The 19959-nt window shown below is 38.3% G+C and overlaps 1 protein-coding gene across 20 annotated transcripts in view; it reads left to right on the top strand.

The window, feature by feature from the left end:
* NRIP1 (nuclear receptor interacting protein 1) overlaps window positions 1-19959 on the top strand; it is a 126975-nt gene that overhangs the window by 85585 nt on the left and 21431 nt on the right. For 10 of the 20 annotated variants that reach the window (XM_068910945.1, XM_068910975.1, XM_068910939.1 and 7 more), the window contains one exon: window positions 17646-17694. The exons of 8 other annotated variants lie outside the window; for them this stretch is intronic. The gene's annotated coding sequence lies outside the window, so the exon portion shown is untranslated. Of the gene's footprint in view, window positions 1-8603; window positions 8625-11175; window positions 11191-17645; window positions 17695-19959 lie in introns of those variants that run through there. 2 more of the 20 variants (XM_068911069.1, XM_009667894.2) reach the window with 2 other exon arrangements.

The raw sequence follows: 19959 nt of genomic DNA, 5'->3' as shown, positions 1-19959 counted from the left end.
TCCCCAGGCTTATGATATTTATTTAGCAGTCAGGTACTGGAAAAATATTAAAAATGTGCAATACATTCCAGTCAAATGTTTAAGTGCATATTTCTTTTTCTCAATCTCACATTCTTAACTATAAGAAGAAAGTAGTGGTAGAAGCGATAGAGAAGCCTAAGGAGGTTCATTGGGGTGGTGAAGGAAAAGGATCAGAGACTACTCAGGTATTTTTCTTAACTTTCTAAAATCATAGTACAGAGAAATGTTTGGATTATTTATATTGCAAATTGCTGTTGGATGGAGGCAGCTGCTATCCCATGTCCCACTTTTAACTGAAAATTTTTTAAAAAGTTGTTTTTGGCAGGACAAGGAGAGGAACTCAAGGACCTGATTCTATACTGTATGTCTTTAAAGACCTAGGGTGGGAGGTGTAACTTAGATTTGTGAGATTGCAGGAGATAAAACTGATTTTACATCATTTTTATACCTTCTAGATATGTGTGGCTGCAAAGACTGAGAGCTAAATTAGAACCTGCAGTTAATGAAGATAGCCAAGTAGAATTATTAAGAGACAACTGATTAAGGCAATTTTAAAAGATGTTTTTCACCATTTAAAGATGCTTCCAGACATCACTTTACTCTTAAATGCACTTAAAAAAAAAAAAAATCTCTGCTCTGCAGACAGCCAAAAAGCTGTGCTTATGAATGTTAAAAATGACCTTGAGCAGTAGAACTCAAAGGTTGTTGGTGGTTTTGTACTGAATAAAATAAACTGGCACAGCAACGTGGGAAAACTTGCATTAAGGTTCAGGGCCCTGATTTAACAAAACATACTTTTAGACACGGATACAGTACTTACTACTCTGTGAGTTCTGATGTGCTTTCTGATCAGTACACAGGTTAAATACTAGTACAAACCACATTCATGAGTGCATGTAATGTAAAGTGATGACGATATTCGTAAATGGGTATCTGAGATGCCTCAAGCAGACAACAAAACCCGCCAAATGAGTAGTTACTGTCTGTGCAAGTAGTCAGCCTCATGTGTTTGAGATATCTATGCCTAAAAGTATTATGGAGACCTATCCCCAGATCTGTAAGTTACTGCTTTTGGCAAAACACCTGCCGAAGATCGTTGCTGCAACTATTTGAGAGTTATTGGGAGACCTAAATTAAATGTCTGGTTTTACTAGCTAGGGGCAGATGAAAGGGAGAAGTTACGGAAAATGATTTGGAAGGGAAGTTGCCAGACCTTAACCAAGGTCTTTGCAGAATAAGGTTGTTGCCTTCCTTAAAGCATAAACACTGATAACTTCTTATGCTTTTCTTTCTCTGGACTTTGAAAGGATCACTGTATTTGATTCTCTTGATCTACATTGTTCAGTAATTCTTGACCTTATCTGTAACTCTTGAATAATGGTTATATTATTAACTTAAGGTACTAGTTGTGCTAGTAAGTCATATACTAGTATAAGAATGCCGGCAATATTAAATACGCTTAAAACTAATATTCACGCTAATGATGAGGCTCATCCATCTTTGCTTCTTTGTACCTATTTTCAGTTCTAAGATTTATCTGTGCCAGTGCTTTATCTGTTATTTCAGTATTAGTTCATGTTCGGTGATCTTTCCATTTTCATGAAAGCACACCTATTAGTACTACTTTATAGTACTAGCACTATAAAGACCAATTTATCAACTTTTCTATCTAATTAGATTACTTATTTTAAGTAGCTCCTTTTTACCCAATTTGCATTTAAAAATTTCTCAAACTGTTTTAGGCTGTAGCTAGATCTTACACAGTGTAGCAACATATAATACTGAGAACCATAATTTACAACTCTTGTCTCTGTAGGGAACTCCTGTGCTTGGTGCTAGACCAAGAGCTGCTTTTGATACTGCTAGGAATACAGGTCAGCAACATTGTGACATGGTCATAGGACAGTTTTTCAGGTGTTCATTGTTAATACTAATGCCGAAGGAGAGTATCTGCATTTGCTCCCAAGGGAATGCTTTTATCAATAGCATCTTTGCTTTAGCAGATACAATTTTTCTTAATAATGGGGTCCAGCTGGGAAGAGAACATACTATAATATGCTCCACCATCTTTATCCTTTTCTGCTGCGTGGAGGTACACTGCGTACAAAACAGGTGCTTTATGTTTAAAAAATGCTAAGACTGTACGGTCAGAATCAGCAGTTAGAAAGTGGCAGAATTAAGACTGGACAACCTGAACTTGGATCTCTTGTAAAATGCTAGTCTCATCCAATACAGGGATTGTGTGCGTTTGTGCGTGCATGCCTGCATAGGGAGCTAAGTGGATAGCCGTACTTTTGAGAATAATGTGCCTCTGTTTAGTGGCCAGCCATGAGAAATTGTAGCCACAAAGACCATTTTTATCAGATGATTAGAAAAGATAGACTGTCTGACCTCGTAGATCTTGTGATGTCATGATGGCTGAATTCTAGGTGACTGGGCAACAGATTGCTGCTCTAGCTTTTGAAGTATGGGTAGATTAGTTGTGGTCACACCAGCTGCCTTTTGTGTGAAGTTCTTAAGACTGTAATTTCAAGAGTTGTCACTGGTCTGTTGCATCCCCGGAATAAAGCTGCTAACTTGTATTTTTGGGTTTTGGCTTCTGCTTTTGGCAAGGCTGCACAATGTGTCCCATACTTGGCAGCAACTGATGCCTACTTGAAAGCTTTCGTTGCATCTTTAAATTACCCTGTTCAGCTGGAACATTGCAACACAAGTTGTTTTTGTTTTGGGGGTTTTCACAACACTTATGTTTGGAGACCCCATACTGTACTTTCCTCTTTTGTTACATATTGGAAAAGCTTAAGAAACCACTGACATCGCAGTTTTCAGCTGTGTATACCCTGAAGATGCTTCTTAGTACCTTCTATTAGATTGATATGTAGCATGCTGACTGCTTAAATTGGTACCTCATCCCTCTTGCTGATAACTCTGGGCTGAACTAGAAAGATTTCTAGGAAACACAATGTAGGTCCCAGTACTGCAGAAACTGTGTAGTACGTTAAATGACCCAACTTTTTTTTTAACCATATTTCATTGCCTCTATGGTGTCCTGTTATTCAAAGGACACAAAAAGAGCACGTTTGTGCAGGAGGATCAATGGACCGCATGGATCCGATCGATCTCCGTTTGCCGGTGGCCCCAAAATGGAGGAGAACACATACGTCGAGTTATGTCACCTTTAGCCTTCCCTTCACACGTGACTGCAAAGCAGATGCTTATGGCCAGCGCCTTAGTGTGAAGCAAGCCTTGAAGCGCTCTGAGTAATCGCAGAGGTTACTCTGACATCCAGGCACTGCTGGAACACAGTGGCCCTTCGTCCAAGCATAACAAGCGCCTTAGAAACCTTGGTAGATCTGTGGAGAAGCCTTTGTATTGTATGAGTTCCTTCTCTGCTGATATAAAGGAACCATTGCTGATGTTACTTGAAAACTAACGCTTCAAATTCTTAAAGTCTTTTAGCAGCAGGATATTTTGTGAGAAGAGCTGCAGTTCTCACAAATGACAAAGTGAATCTATTTCAGTGGTAGACGGAGGATGGTGCTCTAACAGTAGTGATATAACTGCCAAAGCTCTATCTTTCTTCAGCAGACTTAAATATGTTTTGTTCTTGCTTAATAGAATATAGTACTTTAAAAATCACTGTATGAAAGCAGACTAAATTAAACCCGTAATGCCTAACCAGAGAAGGATTAGAACACCCTCTGCTGGTGTGAATGGCTCCTTTTCCTTCCTCAAGGATCTGTCTGGTATCTATCCTAGAAATAATAAAAGATGATTCTGAAGTATGATGCTGATTTCTCTTAACTAAGCTGAAACTATTTTAACCCATTTTTATTTGTTTTTTTTTTCCCCCTGCAGAAGTTTGATAGTTTAACCTGGTCAGTAATAACAGCTCAAAGAGGAGGATAAAGTGGTGATGTTTTTTCTCCGCTTTCAGAAACGGAAATCCAGGCTGTTTGCTAAATAAGAGTACAGGAAGCTACTCTTAATTGGGAAATTCTCTCTTACTGAAATTCAAAAGTGAATTGGAGGTTCTGCATGCAACCATGGTTCTGAAGAAATGGTATCAGTTTTGTAAATGTGTTGATAGTTGCTTTTGAATGGCACTGCCAAATCCATTGGACAAGTCTGTGGTTTCATAGAGTGACCATGTGTTCACAGGGCCTTTCTTAGTGGTTATCTCTGTCCATTTGCTCAAGTGTTTAGAAAGCCACTTTGTCACTTGTCAACAGCACACAGGCTAGCTGGGTTTTTTTTTTCTTTCTTTTTTCTTTTTTCTTTTTTTTTTGCTTTCCCAGTACACGCACTCATGCTCTCAAACTCTTGGTAGGCCCATTCCATGTAATTACCGTCTCCTCTACTTTCTTCTCAGCTCAGGGTGACTGAGAAGGAAATAAGCAGGTTAACGTGAGGAGTGGATAATTCTTAATTTCTTATCTTCATATGAAATGCATGACAAGGATTGCTTTGGCAAGCATCAGATATGTTCTTTCCTCTCCTCTAACCTGCTGTGTGTCAACTCAAAACATGCTGTGGTAGGTGCTACCACGGCCACTCGGACAAAAAAATCTCCACCTCGTATGTTTATTGAGGGCCTAAAACTATGAGGTGCAGAGTAGTCTCTGCCATCTGAATTCTTAGGAGTGAGCCTGCAGAGCCTGAGTGTGTTGCTGCAGTGCTCTGTTACAAAATGTAAAACCAGTCTGAAAATGACAGTTTAAGTTGGGGGGAGGAGAGGGCTGGAGATTGCTGTGTAGAGAGCCTGCTGAATGTTCAGTATTAATAACAGTACCATTCTTAGTAAATGGCTGCTTACATAATTTTGTTATGAAAGAATGCTGCTGGTTGAACTGTATACATGCCTTTTGCTTATTAAAGTGGCCTGTGATATGCTGCCTTCTGCATGAGAAGGGTTAAGAGGAGACAACATCCTGTCAAAGACCTTGTTTTTAATTTTGCCTCTCACACTGGCACAGATCCGGCTAAGAGCAGCCCAGATTAGTTCGGAAAACCTTTGAAGAGATTTAAGATGTCCTTCAGCCAGTTTGAAGGTTTTTGTCTTGCAAATCCAGTACAAGGGCGCCTGCAGGCATCTCGACCCTTGCTGTGCTGCTGATGCAGCTCAAGGTCACACTAACCCGCCCTGTGACATTCAACAACAAAAAAAAAATTATGCGGTGAAACTGCTTCAGCATTCAGCCAACCAACAACTTCCTTAGTTCCTCACTAAAGGAAGAAGTGTGTATTTTTTTTCTTTTTCTTTTTTTTTTTTTTTTTTGGCTTCGTGGATTTTTGCTGCAGGAAATAATCCAGGATTTCTGGTGTGTGTGATGACAAGGTCATTTCTTAATTAGAACACATGTAAAGAACAAAGCTAAATGGCTTCAAAACAGCTTTGTAGTTGATGGAGAGGATTTAAATTATTTAAAGAGATAGTCACCCAAGTATGATGGAAACTGAATTCTAAACACATTAACTCTTTCAGTGTTCTACAGTTTGCATATGCTTCTCAAAAGGAAATGCCAAACTTCATGAGCGATATTGCAACTGCTATTACATGAACATTTTTACACGTATTTGTAGTTAAGACTTTATTATGCTCTCTCTTGCCTGAGTTAAGAAAGCCAGAACTTTATTTTCTTTTACAGTGAAATATTCCAGCTTGGCTTGAGAACAAGAGAATAGCCATAGGAGATTGCTTCTTAGAGATCAATGAATTAATTTCTACAATATTTTGTATTTTGGTGATTATATGATTGTAAATATACTCTTGTGCGTGATTCACATACGACGTAGTGTCAGTACACAGATAACTGTGTTCAGAACCATTGCCAGAAGGAGCTTGGAGTTACTGTCCTCACTACTCCAAACGATTGTGAGGAATATGTATATAAAGAAGGTGGATTTGAGAAAAAGGAATGGAGATTGAAAGGAGGAGAGAAATGACAGTACCAACGGCACCTTCAGTTAGTTTTAAATTATTGTGAGCTGTCTGGAAAAACTAGCTGTAGAAAACATCTTGGAATTTGAATTTTGTTCCTGAGATTTGTGTCTTTGATTCAAAGCAAGTAAATACAGAAGTATTGGTTCAGCTATCTTAACCTTGGTTTGAGGAGTGGTGTGTAAGGTTTCCACCCTTTTAATCTTATTCCCCTATTTTTTCTTATTCTGTTCTCTAGAGTTTTTTTTTTAATTCCTTGCGCTAACAAGCTGACCACACTTTTGTGGTTGTCTTGTGAGCACAAAGCCCGATGAGTCAGTGTGCTGGCCGATGGTGATCTGTGTGTAACTTGACTCCACCTGCTGGAAGGGTGTTACTCCAACACCTGTCTCATTGACAGCCGTTGAAGAGGAGAAGCTGAATTTACTGTATTCTGTAGAGCCTCGCTTTTGATATTACCACACCATAACTTTTTGAGTTGACTATTAAAAAAAGGGGGGGGGGGGGAGATTATTTGGAAGTTTTTTGCCAAGGTGAATGAATAAATGAGGAGGATATGAGAAATGTTGCTTGCTAGCGGATGTGGAATACATGACTGTATACATGCTCAAAGAATGTTACTGCATGATTCATCAAAGGGAAATGGAACATGGAGAAATGTGTCTTCCCTCTGTAGTCAGAAGTCTCACGCTTAAAGCTCAATGTGAAGTGTTTCAAAGGTAAATGACATAAAATGTACTGAGAGTTTATCGTTTGAGTTGGTCTGGCTTTTGGTTTTTTTTCCTGGGTAAATCTTCTTCAGATAGAATGTGAGCAGAGAATGTCAAATGTCAGGCTGAAATGAAGTATCCTCTCTACAGATAGATTGTGCTGGCTCTTAGACCCTCCTTGTGAGAAGGGAGGAAACTGCATTTGCCAGGATAAAGGGGGAAGAGCAGGCAGTACAACTTCTTTCTTCTTTGGGTTGTTTTTTTTTCCTTTCCCTGCACTAGCTGTCTGGTACAAGGCTTGCAAGGAGAAAACGATGGAGGAAAACAGGGTCCATACAAGAAAAATGGATAGGAGGACACTGCTATGCTATGTGAAATCTGTACATTCGTGCCCTTGCCTGGGGTGTACTGTGCCCTTAATATTATGGGAGACCTAAGCTCACCTGCTAGTAATTTCTAATTTACTGTCCTAATTCATCGATTTGTTATCACTAATTGTACTTCATTTACTTCTGTGTAGTTTCCAGTACCTAAAGGGTTGAAAGGTTGCTGTAATTGGCACCCGCAGCTGCTCTTTCTTTTGACAGGGGATAATTTTGCAGCCTATGCTTTGTGTGACAGCTGCCTAATTGGGCATTCTCCCCTTGTAGCAAGCCTGCCTCCTCCAGCCTCCCTGCTGACAAATGGTGGTGGATTATAGATGAGGACACGCTGACCCATTCGACCTTGCTGAGACAGCGGGGAGGGGCCTCCTGCTACTTGAGGGAAGCTCTGGGTCATTTAAAGGACAAGGTCATGAGCCAGGTGGGGAAATGACATGATATCACATGACAGTAGCCTGATGACACGGTCAGTATGTCAAGGACAAACTCATCAGTATTGATTATGCGGCTTTTTTATGGTGTCTCAGGGAAGCCACTGATATTTCAAAAATATTTTGCTAATTTATTCGTGGTAAAGTACCAAATGCTATTTTCAGGCTTATTTTTAGGCATATTTTGGCAGTGTTTTCTTCTAAATACAGATCACATACAAAAGCAGTGTTATTAAAACCCTGTCAATAATAATGTATAGGGCTCATCTCGAAGTATTTGGTAAAACATGTATTTGCATGTACTGTAAACAAAATAGCAGGAAGGATATGTAACTGCAAAACTAAAGGAAAAAAATCCCTGCTTTTAGATTTCACTATTTTACTTTTCATTCCTGCTTAAATGGCACATGTGTGAAGCTTTGTGGAAACTCATGTATCTACATATATATGTATGACTAAGATGCGGGAAAAGTATTTAAATAAAAAGAACCAAAGAGAAAAGTTTAAAATAAATTGAATGTTAAAGGAAAGCTCTTGTACTAGCTCAAGGGTGGTATAGTTAAGATAAAGCTTTACCTGTTTTAAGAACTAATACAGTATCTAGCTATGCCAGCCAATAAAAACTTGTTAAGTGGGTTTTAGAAAATATGTTGTGAATACAAGTGGCAATATTTTGAGAGCATCTTCATGTTGCATTTCTATGCTAAAAAACTTCAAGGTAAACGAACAGCTTGTTTGGCATTTACGATGTCAGACAATAGTAAAATGCTTTCTTCTGGAGTAATTAGACTTGATAGATCGATAATGTGTAAAGGTAAGGATGAATACAGTTAAAAAGAAAATTCTCCTGAATCAAGTTATACCTGTTTTTGAACTGTAATGATGTCTTTCCATTTTAGCCTCTGCACAGGTCTCAGTCTCTCTCTCTCTCACATGCATGCATGCACACCCAAATACACATGCACAACCACATAGGCGCGCACACACATACAGAGTTTCTCAGAAACAGCCTGCTAAGTATAGAGAGGAGTGTTCACCTAAGACCACAGTTCCCATTTCTGTGAAATCAGATTTGCTGTTGGATGCTGTTGTGTCTAAATCTCGTCAGTTTACCAGGATGTAATTTTACTCCCCTGAGGTAAAAAGCCGTCAATGCTAAAGTGTGATGAATTAGTTCGCTCAAGTAGATGCGCGTGCGTGTGTGTGTATGTTTAATTCTGACCTTGCTGTGCATGTGTTTAGCTGCTCTCAGTGCCCGAGTCAAGCTTGGTGGAGGCTTAATCCTGTGCCCTTGTACACGTATACTTGATTAGTAGTTGTGGTTATCTCAGCAGAAGACAATTCCGCCCTCCTCCTTGCATTGGTCGGGACCCGGGCATTGGGGAGTCAAGTCAAAGGAGAAAGAAAAAGGGATTTTGCATTAGTATTCTAGGAAAGCCTTACTGTCTGCAGAACAAATTGATTGCTACAGTGTACCTGTGCTTGGCACCACTGCTGTGAAAGAAAGGTATGGTTGTAATCTGTTTTATTGTATTACATATTGTGACGCTCCAGGAATGCTTAACATTCAGCTCTTCTGTGGCGCATGCTAGAAGTCTAAGTACCGAAAAAATATGTGAATGAATGAAAAGTATGTGAGGCTGTCGTATCTGCAGCTTTGTTTACTACAATGAACTAAGTAGCCCCTGCTAATGAGACAAATTTGTTGTATATGCCAGTGGCAACGTAAGCAGATTGATAACAGAATTCTCTTTATAATATTCAATGACTTGCATCTGTGTCAGTGGTTACTATGTAACTATACCGATAAAATTCTAGTTAATATTTTAAGGCTTTTTTGGTTTAGCTTTGAAATGGGAAAATGTATTTGAACACTGATGTGTTTGTCTCTTTAAATGAAAATGTTTTTTCTAGTTTTTCATCTGCTTCACTGTTCTTACATGGGGGGGGTGAGGGGAGGTATAACAATATGAAAATCTTGGAGGTTGTGCTGCTGTAATAAACAAGAAGAACAAAGCTGAGGAAAAGTCTTACAGTATTTGAGCCTTGATCTTTTTTTTTTTCTTTCTTCCCTTAAACACATAAAAATGCTTCCATTTTTTTAGTGAGGAAGCTGATGTTCTTCATTTTCTTAAGTCAGTTACAGACTTTAGCCCCGTGGATTCTCTAGTTGTATAGATGCTTGGCTAATGTCAGTTGTTTGGGAAGTAAAAGCACTCCATTAATAAGATTCAGGGTGTTTCACAGAGAGCTGTGCTTAGTACTTCATTCTTGGCATCACTGAAGTTGTGTTTGTGTTTATTTGGATGTTTGCTTGTGGCCACTCCAAAACCTCTAAAGTATCTGTTCTTGTCCTGCAGACATTCCCAACTAATTAAGTTTAGGACAGGTGGCAGACTTGTCCTGGCCGTTTAAGTCTGGATGTAAACTTAACCTAATAACTTGATGAGAAAAATCACATAACTTGATGAAAAAAAATCATCTTTTCTGGTGTGTTATCACTATGCACAAGATACAGGGCTATTTGCAAAATCCTCTCTCTACGGATTGTCCTGGCAGGTGACAAATAAATGAGTTGCTTTAAGGAAACTGGGGACTTAGAAAAAGCTTTATGCTGAAGAGCGACCATGCCCTATAATAGTTACTTCCGTCATATGGCCTTGCAGAGTTAAGATTAACACTTTACAGATGTGCAATATACTTATATGAGCGTACCCTTGAGCTGAGTACATTTTACACCTTGCAAAGAGTGTGAATACAGCCTTATGCTTGTAGGTTGTTTATCATGTAGATCCTTTGACAACTAAGAAAATTTGTAAAAAGCTCAGATATTGGGACTTTGATGTGATTGTACTCCAATAATGACAAATTTAATTAAAACTAATTAGTCAAAATTATTTATTCAAGGCAAATATTTTGTGAGTGAGCTTTCTTCCCTCTGGAATTTTTTTGGAAAAGCTGTGTAAACACATGTTGTAATGATAACAAAAGAGAGTGAAGAGAGTGAGTTGCACAGATTTTTCACAGATCACAAGATAAAAGGAGCTGACCATATTTAACAAGGTTTTGGAAGTCAGTTGCAATGGTATTGCAGAAATGGTTAATTCTTATCTTAAATTCGGTATTGACTTTTGGTAGATGTTAACCAGGTACTGGAAGGTTGTTAAGTTGTGATGAAGGTGTTTGATAAATACAGGGTAATATTGTATTTCAGTGCAATTAACTCTTATTCATAAATAACTCAACCTATGACTTTAAATGATCAGAGGAAAAGAAAATGACATGTGATTAAATCCAAGTCCTTGAAAACATTTTACCAGTGAAGATGGCATGCCATGACTGCTTTGAGACTCCCTCTTTCTTATTCCATTTTTGAGTTAGTCCCAGGAGTTGTATTGTTTTTTATCAATCATTAATATAATAACAGAGATGCATTATATGATGTAGTTGCTTTAGATGAAGTTATAAGAGATAAGATAAATGTCTGCTCTCAATATCTCGCTTTTCCTAGTGGTATGGAATATATCAGCTTGGGTGCCATGTGATTTTTTCTGTGGTTTTTTTTTTTTTTTTTATGTGAAGTAGAATGATGTTTGCAGGATTAAACCTACACTGTTAGCTTTATTGAGTCAGCGTGCCCGAAAACACTAAAATCTTGATGAGAATTTTGGAACACAGCTTGGCCTGGAGTGGACTTTTTCTCAGTTAAGTGTTGTTCCTGTAATTTTTGAAAAAACAAATAAAATTAATCAGATTTTTCAAACGTTCTTACTTTACAATTTAGACATGTTATTGATTCCACCATTAATAGACTGTAATGCAGCCTTTTCTCTGGATATATTTAATCAAGTGTTAAGTAAGAGTTAACACTGGAGTTGTATCATCAAGCTAGGCAAATTTTAGGAGTTTGTGCGCTTTCTAAAAGGTAGCTTTGCCCTTCTTCAGATTGTGAAATGCCTGTTCTGCACCTCCACCCCCTTTCCTTCTGTTACCATGCTTTAGCATAATAAGGAAAAGAGGAAGTTGAGGTGTTGCATAACTTTTTCTGAGCAGTTTTTGTGTGCAGACATTGAAGACCGTGTTATGTTAATTCAACCGGTGCTGCAGCTACCACATTTCTGTTAATGCTAACGGCATTTGTGTAATTAAGGGCCCTGTATACTGAACAGAGAGAGCTGCTAAACCTCTTGAGGAAATTATTTTGTCTGTTGCATTGGTTAACTTTCCCTGAAAATTACAAATGTTGCTGATGCTCTGTTAGGGTGGTGGGGGTGGTTTTTACAGGGCCTGCTAAAATAAAGCTCTTATTTTCTTTACTGAGCACTGGACAAAGCATCTGTGGCGGTCAGAATTGGATTGAATGATTGAAATGAAACTGTTAATAAAAGTTGATGACAATCCAACTTGAGGGGACAAGTGTGGTAAGAAAAGAAAGTGGAAAGCTGCCCTGACACATTTTTTGTGTGTGTTTTTAAGGTGTTCTTATTGTATAAATGTAGAAAGAACTGAGACCTGTTTATGGTAATAGCATGATTGTCCTACTGCTGGAAAGCTGTTGGTAAATGATATAGAATAGGCAAGACAATTAATATTTTTCTTTGTTTAATCTGTTCTCTTGAAGCCATCTGAAAACCTTGGGGCTTGTTAAAAATCCCAAAGAAATTTTTTTTTCTTTGAATCTTTATCTTCTACAATGTCAACCATAGGTAACACTGACTATTAACAATTACAAGGATTAGGATACTTCCCCTAAACTTGCATGTTTTGTAAAGCCAATGCCAGTCACTTGGTGTATTTTTTCTCACACTAGCAAAGAATAAAAGTGTGGCAGGTGTCTGCAAGTTCTACTGTTGAATAAGTATTATAACTAAGATTTTTAGTGAGATTGGTCAAATTGGAAGCTTCTAATGTAAATACAGGTCTTAAGATCAGTTGAGAATGTTTGTCTTTTGAAGCCAGTCTTACCAGCTCTGAAGGTGGAATTAGAGCTTGTAAGAACTCATCAGGAAAAGTGTTAATGCTGATTAATAAGGAAAAAATAGTTTTCCTATGCTTTTGCCTTTGTTTTACCTAGAAGCAAACTCGTATCTGAAAGCTCAGTTCTAGTTACTGGTGCAACTTCCACAGGATCCCTGGTCAAGCTTGGTATAATTCAGGGTTCCAGAACCTGGACACCGGTCAGCAAAGCTACTCAGTTCGGCACACTCGCAAAAAAGTGGCCCATTTACGTTTAACTTGCCTCTACGGCCCCAGTCCTCGTTTCCCTCATTGTTCATCTTCTGCCATGGACTAATGGAGTCTTGTTTATATGCTTGCACGCAAATGAATGAGCGCGCAACCTGCTTCTACTCCATCCGCGCAATCTCGTGTTGAATACGTTGTAGCTGAATTAAACTGCTGAAGAGCAAGTCATGACAGTTTTCTAAAGTATGGGGGGAAAAAAAAGGATCTTTGCGGTAGGGATATAGAAGTGCTTAAATATGTATATGCATGTTCATACATACTTTAGTATTAAAGGCCCTCGCTTCTGAGTAAAAAGAGCTTTATTGCTCTTGGTTAGGAGCGAGGCTGCAAGTGGGCAGTGGATGAGGAGGACTGCTCCGCAGAGAGCGGAACGATGTTTTACTGCAAAATTCTGCTGCCGCTGTGCTGTAGTCCTTCCAGCTCCCATAAATTAAATGGGGTTTGGCCAGCTCATTAGGGCTGTTTCAGCATGGCAGATCTCTGAGAAATAGCAGAGGTTGGTGGAATGATGTCTTTGACCCTAGTGCCATCATTCATCTTTCCAGTTCAGTACTGACACGGTTGTTTTCTTGGCGAGAAGATCAGTGCAGCAGGTATAGTGGAAAAACTGATAGAGTATTCTTGATTGATACAGATCTCCCCATGTGGTGGTGGCAGCGCTGGTTATTTTTGTTATTTTAGAAGGTAAAGACATTCACTGTGGTGTGCAGGTTACTTCTTTAGTGATTCTTATTGTTTCCCCTAGTTTACTGTAATCAACAGTTGTTTTGTTTTACCGCCTACTGGAGAGGCAGAGTATCTTCTTACTAAAGTGCCAAACTGAGAATCAGAAAATGTATGTACCATTTCTACCATGAGTATGGACTTCATGTGACTATGAGCAAGTCACTTAGTCATCTTCTGCTCTCTGTTCCTCCTCTGTAAAGTGGAGATACATCGTAGGACTACTGTGCTGGTGACTTCATTGATGTTTGTTTGGTGTTCCATTTTGTTCAGAGATACAACTTTTTTTCGTGCTGCTTTGATAGTGCCGAGTAGCCTCCAATATGGTTTAGACCTATACAGCGCATGTAATGAGAGGTCCTGGTGAACAAGATTGGAGTGAAATTACTATGATCAGTGTGTAATGAGCAGCAGCTCTCTAGTATCAAATATTAGTTGTTGTCAAATCAAAATAGGTCCTTGGTAGAAGTGACTGTTACTTGTCATTAGTGGATTTTTGTTTTTTCTATAGCTGATCTCGCTCTGTGTATAAGTAATAAAGTAAACAACTGAATTCTGGAGTTCACTCAAGTCTGAAATAGCTTGGGATTTTCTTTTCCTTTTACAAATTTATATAGAGGATGAAGTAGTTATGAAAATCCTTTTTACAGTCAAAAAAGTTTCCTAGTGTCTTCAGCTTGGCGGGAAAGGGCATCACACTTTATGAGTCGGGGAGGCAATTGTGGTTGTATATTGCATTGAAGAAAAGCAGCCTGCTTTGGTCAACTTCAGAGTTTTCCTTTAAGTTTTTTGTAGTTGATGTTTTTTTTTTTTTTTTAAATCCGTGACTGTAATTTTTAAGGAGAAAATCATTTCATGGAAGGGTAGTTTCAGTGCACGTCTTTACGGAAGTTGCAAGTGTGGATTTTTGCACATAGTTACACCTCCCTGAACAGTCAAGGGAGGAAAAAAAATCTTTTACCAACAGTTGTGTGCTTCCAAGAGCATTTCTTCTGTTCTGTTTTCCAAGATCTATGAGGTCACTATGTCATAGATTTTTGTAGCATTCAGCTAGTCATGAAGGAGCACAATGCAATTTGAAATTAAAAATGACTGGATCAGCTTTACTGTGTAAGAATTCAACTGATGATCTAATCTGCCAGTCAACCACAGAGAAACGTTTAAAAAAGATGTTTTACTGGCAATACCCAGAGTTGTGAAGAATTTACTGACATATCCTCATCAACTAATCTAGTCTTTTGGATGTGCATTGGGTCATAAATACTATTATTTTTCTCTTGATTGATACCTGTGAGGAACGTGGATCATGCCTCCTCTTGGAAAGTATCTGTTTGATTTAAAATAAGGTAATTAAAGGTGCATAAAATAATTGATGAAAAAATTGATGAGATGTGTTTACAGTAATGTGTTACATTCAGCTATATTAGCGAGACCGTTGTTATTCTGTGCTCTTCTAATGGCTTGTGTGTTCTATAGAGGTGAATTACAATAACCTAAAATTTTCATTTTTCATTTCTCCTAAAATTTTCATTTTGGAATCTTTTTTCCAAATATGATTAGAGCTTTTGGTCTCAAGGGTGATGGATATGGAATGACTTACAGAATGTTTTCCTGCTTTCTGAACAGCAGATGACAGTCAAAGATGTTCCAGATCATCCAGTCCTCCTTATTCGATTGGCCAAGTTCAGAATATTACTAATACAAACCGGAAGATTTTGATTGCCCAGCCATATGCATAGTAACATGGTGTTTATTGCAGTTCAGTGCAAGTGCTTTTTGCCATGATGAAGAAATATATCTAAGTATTTAGGAACTGTGCTGCCTAGAATGTCACCAATGGCTTTAGGTTTTAATGAATCGGCATGTTTGTATTCTTTTACAGCATGTTGCATTCTACAGAATTGTGTTTCTGTTCTTCTTTTTCTTATTATTCAGGACTTGCTTGTGACACATTTTCCTAAGACTGAATAGTCTCTCTGTCTTCACCCACCGTTGCAACTTTTTACATTAAATCTGCGTTTTCCCTACAAATCACCTTTCCTGCTTAGTTGTCCCTATATCTTCTCTTAGTTTGTAAGCACTTTGGGGTTGTACTCTGTGAATTTATGGGAATATAAAATGTTTTACAATAGTAATTATGCCATGCAGTGTTTCCCAGCAAATGTCAAGTACAGACAGACTTGTTCTCGTAAACCTCGCAGAATATAAAGAAGGCAGGTAGAATTTGTGTCCCAGTAGGTTATTCTTGGTAAGCCAAAATATTCACCTTCAGAAGTGCCATGGTTGAAGCTGTGGATTACGTGACTTAGATGAGAGATACCAACGTGACTTTGGAAGAAAATCAGGTTAAGTTTTATTTGCAAGAAAACTGAAATCGGAGTTGGACCCAGTACAGCATCCTCTCTAGTTTGAGGAGGAGGAGAAAGTATGTTCAAAAAAGTGGGGCTCTTGTAGGATTAAGCCTTTTGTTTTGAGCTGAAAAGGTTATTTCGGGAAGGCAGTTGACTGAGTCATAGAAGGCTTCCTTTGCTTCGTTGAACAAAGTCTGGCTTTATGTTTAACCAGGTCTCTGGAATGAGTACCTTTTTTGCCTTCATGTTCCTCCTCAAAAATTTCCTTATTCATGTCATCATTGACATCTATGTCTAGCATTTGTTGTCATGCTAGACATACTTTTAAAAAGTCACTCTGAAAATAAGTTTTCCTAAGGAAAGTGTTTCCTTTCCTCCTCTGGTCTCTCCTCCATCTGTGCTCTCTGAAGTGAAAATAGACTGGGACAAGGTAGGCGTATCTTCACTGTACCAGCCAGGGAGAGGGAAGAACATTCACTAAACTTTTAGTAGCAGCAGATCCAGAAAAGAGGAGACCACCTCTACTGTATTTTAGCCCTTCTGTACCCTTTTCTGCATATCATTATTCTGTGTGTTATGTTGATCTTTTATGGTGTATTACTCTTCCCTTCCTCCCCAATCCTATGTAATAAAAGTATCAGGTGAAAACTGTATTACAAATTAGCAGCATGTGGTGTTGTACTGCTACAAGCAATTTTTTTTTTTTTCTTTTTTTTTTTTAAGAGGAGGGGGAAACATACTTATTGTGGAGGCTGGTGTTGCTCTAGGGCTTCATTTAACTGTTGTTGAGCCTTATGTATGTAGTCATCTCGCAGGTACAGATGTATTTATTCTAATATATAGAGTATGACGAGGAAAGGGGACAAATAGTAGGGTGGGAGTCTGTGAGGAAAGGCAAGCAACAGCGATTGTGTTTCACCGTGTAGTTTGTGAAGGTGGATTTTGGGTTTGGATTAGATTTTGATGTGATGATTTACTGTTTGAGGAGAACATGAAATAGCATCAAGAGTGTAGATGATCTCGGTCTAGGGAGCATTGCAGAAGCATAATGGAATTTCTTGTGAGAGAGATGTCTGAATGTTACTATAAAAATGCATGTTCATGGAAACGATGGAATAAGGAGAGGGACACAACAACTGATTTGGACTGTGTGGATAGAAAGGAAAGAGTTATATATGTCTGTAGAGCTTGGAGATACTTAAACTTCATCTGGAGCAAGAGAAAAACAATTGAGAGCTTGAGGTAAAGGATTATTTGCTCAGAGCATCTTGGGAAGGATTACAGGGACAGCTGTGTTTTGTGTAGCCTCATAGTGTCATTGGATATTGGTGGTGATGTAGAAACATGGATTGTTGAAGTAAGGGATTGACAGACATCTAAATGAGAGTAACTTAACTGTTTAGTGTAATAGTGTGAGAAGACAAATAAGATTTTAGAAAAGCAGAAAGCTATGTCAAGTTTATTTTTGAAGTCACTGTGGGTAAGTGGATAGCAGGAGTGTCAGAACGAAAATAATCTCCTGATGACAAGTTTTTTGTGGCAAACTGGATAGTATTAACAAGCCAAGGAGACCAATCCCCTCTTTCATAAGATGTTATCAGCTTCCTCAGCTCTGGTACAGAGTGGTCCTGCTCTGATATTGTCACAAACTGACCTCAAGTATACCTATATGGAAAAATTCTATTTTAGTCCAGTCTGTTGACACCTTATTAAGAAATAAGACTGGTTCCCTTTCATGAGCTAATACTGACTTAACAGAATGTCTTTCCTGTCACAGTGGAATTAATAGTTTGCCATCATTGGTTTCTATATCCTGATTATAACGTATTTATTTTTGGCAGGGTGGAGTGAAAAGTGGATCCATAAAGTACCAGCACTGACACTTTCAAGGTATGAATTTCTGCCCTCAAACCTGCGTAACAGTTTGTCACCCTGTCCTTTTCTTACCCCAGGCATTGAGTGGTAACTTAATGTAATTCACACTAGCTTTAGTCCTTATCCCTTTTAAAAATTCTGAGTCAGATGGTGGTTTATCTCATGTGCCCATGTAGTCTTTGATTCCTTTCTCCTGACATAGTTAACTGGAGTATCAAGTTAGCAATCTGCTGAAGTATCCCGAGCAGCTAGAGATAAGATCACCTGCCCGCCAGAACTTTTGGCCTTTTCTTGACAAATGTGAGGAAAGTTATATACCTTTACAGGTAAAGGTTCTTTGAAAGAGTGGGGTTTTTTTTCCCTGGTCTTCCTTTGTTGCCCTATTCGTCTTGTATGTCTGCCATCCAGTGTGATTCATTTCTGCATTAATTTGGTAGTTGTGAGTCGTCTTACGGCTCTGAGAGAGGTATGTACGAGCCTGAACTGCTGGTGAAAGAAATCACAATAATGTAATCTTCAGTGGAGTTCTTGCTGGCCAAATTTAGCAACAGAGGTTGGACAGAAACCTCTTTTAGTTTCATGACAGGATTCTTACAAAGACTCTAAAAAGAGAAGAAACAAGAAAATAATAGTTTAACAAGAAACTCTGCAGCCTATGAAACTTATTTTCTGGTCATTGCCATTGCCTGGTACGCATTCATCATGCACTGATTCAGAAAACACTGGATTCACTTGATCAATGATTTTTTGAGCTGGGAATTGCCTCTTTGTAATACATCAAGGGAAGGTGGCTTTATGTAACACTGAAGACATGAGTTGTGACTTGTCAGCTGTGTTCAGATCTCTACAATGGCAAATTAAACTGGAAGTAATGTCTAGCCTGATTAGGTGAGTTGGTAGAGTTGTAGTTATGCTATAGCAAGTATTAGACATTGTTTTTATACATAGTTCGGGCTAGTTTGATGGAGTCTCCTGTGTTTCTTTAGCAGAGTCATGAGATAAAATTCTTCCATTTTATAACAGCTTTCCTCTCTCTGTACTTTATCAGTTGATATTAAATAAACAGACCATAACTGTGATTACATTTTTGAAGTATTTGTGCTTTGTTTTTTCCAAAGCAGCTGTGATAAGATTTATAAAAAGAGACCACCACCTAACTCTGATTGTCTTTTGTTGTTACTGCTATCTGATTTTGTTAGATGATGAATCAGTATCAGAATTCCAGCATGTGAAAAACCAGATCACCTGCCATGTTTGGTGTGTGTTGAGCAACTTGAGGAGCAGACAAACTGGAATGATCAATCTTGCAGATGTTGTTTGGAAAAGGAAATCTTGCATTGTCTAATGCTACAGGAAGAACATTCACATTTTGAAAGTGGGCATATCTGTTTTAATTTTTAGAGCTTCAGCTTTACCAGTCATGACTCTTAGAACTGGTGTTCTATTACCCTTTTTCAGTATGGTAGATGCCCATTTATCATGTGCCTCATTTTGCCATGTTAATACATGCTGTGTAAAGTTTTCTGCCTCCCTCATGCAACAGTTTCTACGTGAGCATAATCTTGCCATTATTTCCATGTCCTATTAGAATCCATAGATCTACATATGTTAGTAAGAAATGAGACAAAAAAAAGCAAAGCTAAAGGAGTTACTATTAAAGTAGTTATCTAAACAATATTTTTAAAACAGCATTATTTTTAAAAGTTGCTTGATTTGACATTTCACACGTGTAAATGTAATCACAGGCTATTTTGTTTAAAAAAAAAAAAAAAAGTACCTTTATGGAATTAAGCGTGAACAACCAGTGCGTCAGATAATCCATTGTTGTGGATTACTTGTCTACTGAATTGATCAGAAGTACTCTCTTCTTTGTGCTACCCTGACATACTCATTTTTGCTGCTGTGTTGCCTTGTCATTTCCTGCAATTTGTCATTACTCCCTTTTAGAAGAGAGCACTCTCAAAATGGTGTACATTTACATTTTTAGGCTCTCTTTGCTGAAAGCTCTGACACTGCCTGTTAGAGTTCTCTAAATAAGGCTGAAATAGAATTCTGTTTCAAGACATTCTGTTTAAGGTGTCGTGGTGAGAAAGACACTAAAACCTCCACTGCCCATTGATAGCAGCTTAGGACATCGTTGTGATGTGAAGAGCACGGGATTTGATCCACAGTTCAGAACTAGCAGGATCTTTTGTAGGGGTTGTGAAGAGTGTGAACTTGTATTTAACAAAATAAAACACCCCAACTACTGATAATCTGGTTTAGTAAAAGTTGCTTATG

The sequence above is a fragment of the Struthio camelus genome, chromosome 1 (assembly GCF_040807025.1).
Source record: "Struthio camelus isolate bStrCam1 chromosome 1, bStrCam1.hap1, whole genome shotgun sequence".
Classification (NCBI taxonomy): domain Eukaryota; kingdom Metazoa; phylum Chordata; class Aves; order Struthioniformes; family Struthionidae; genus Struthio; species Struthio camelus.
This window is presented reverse-complemented; position numbering and strand designations above follow the sequence as displayed.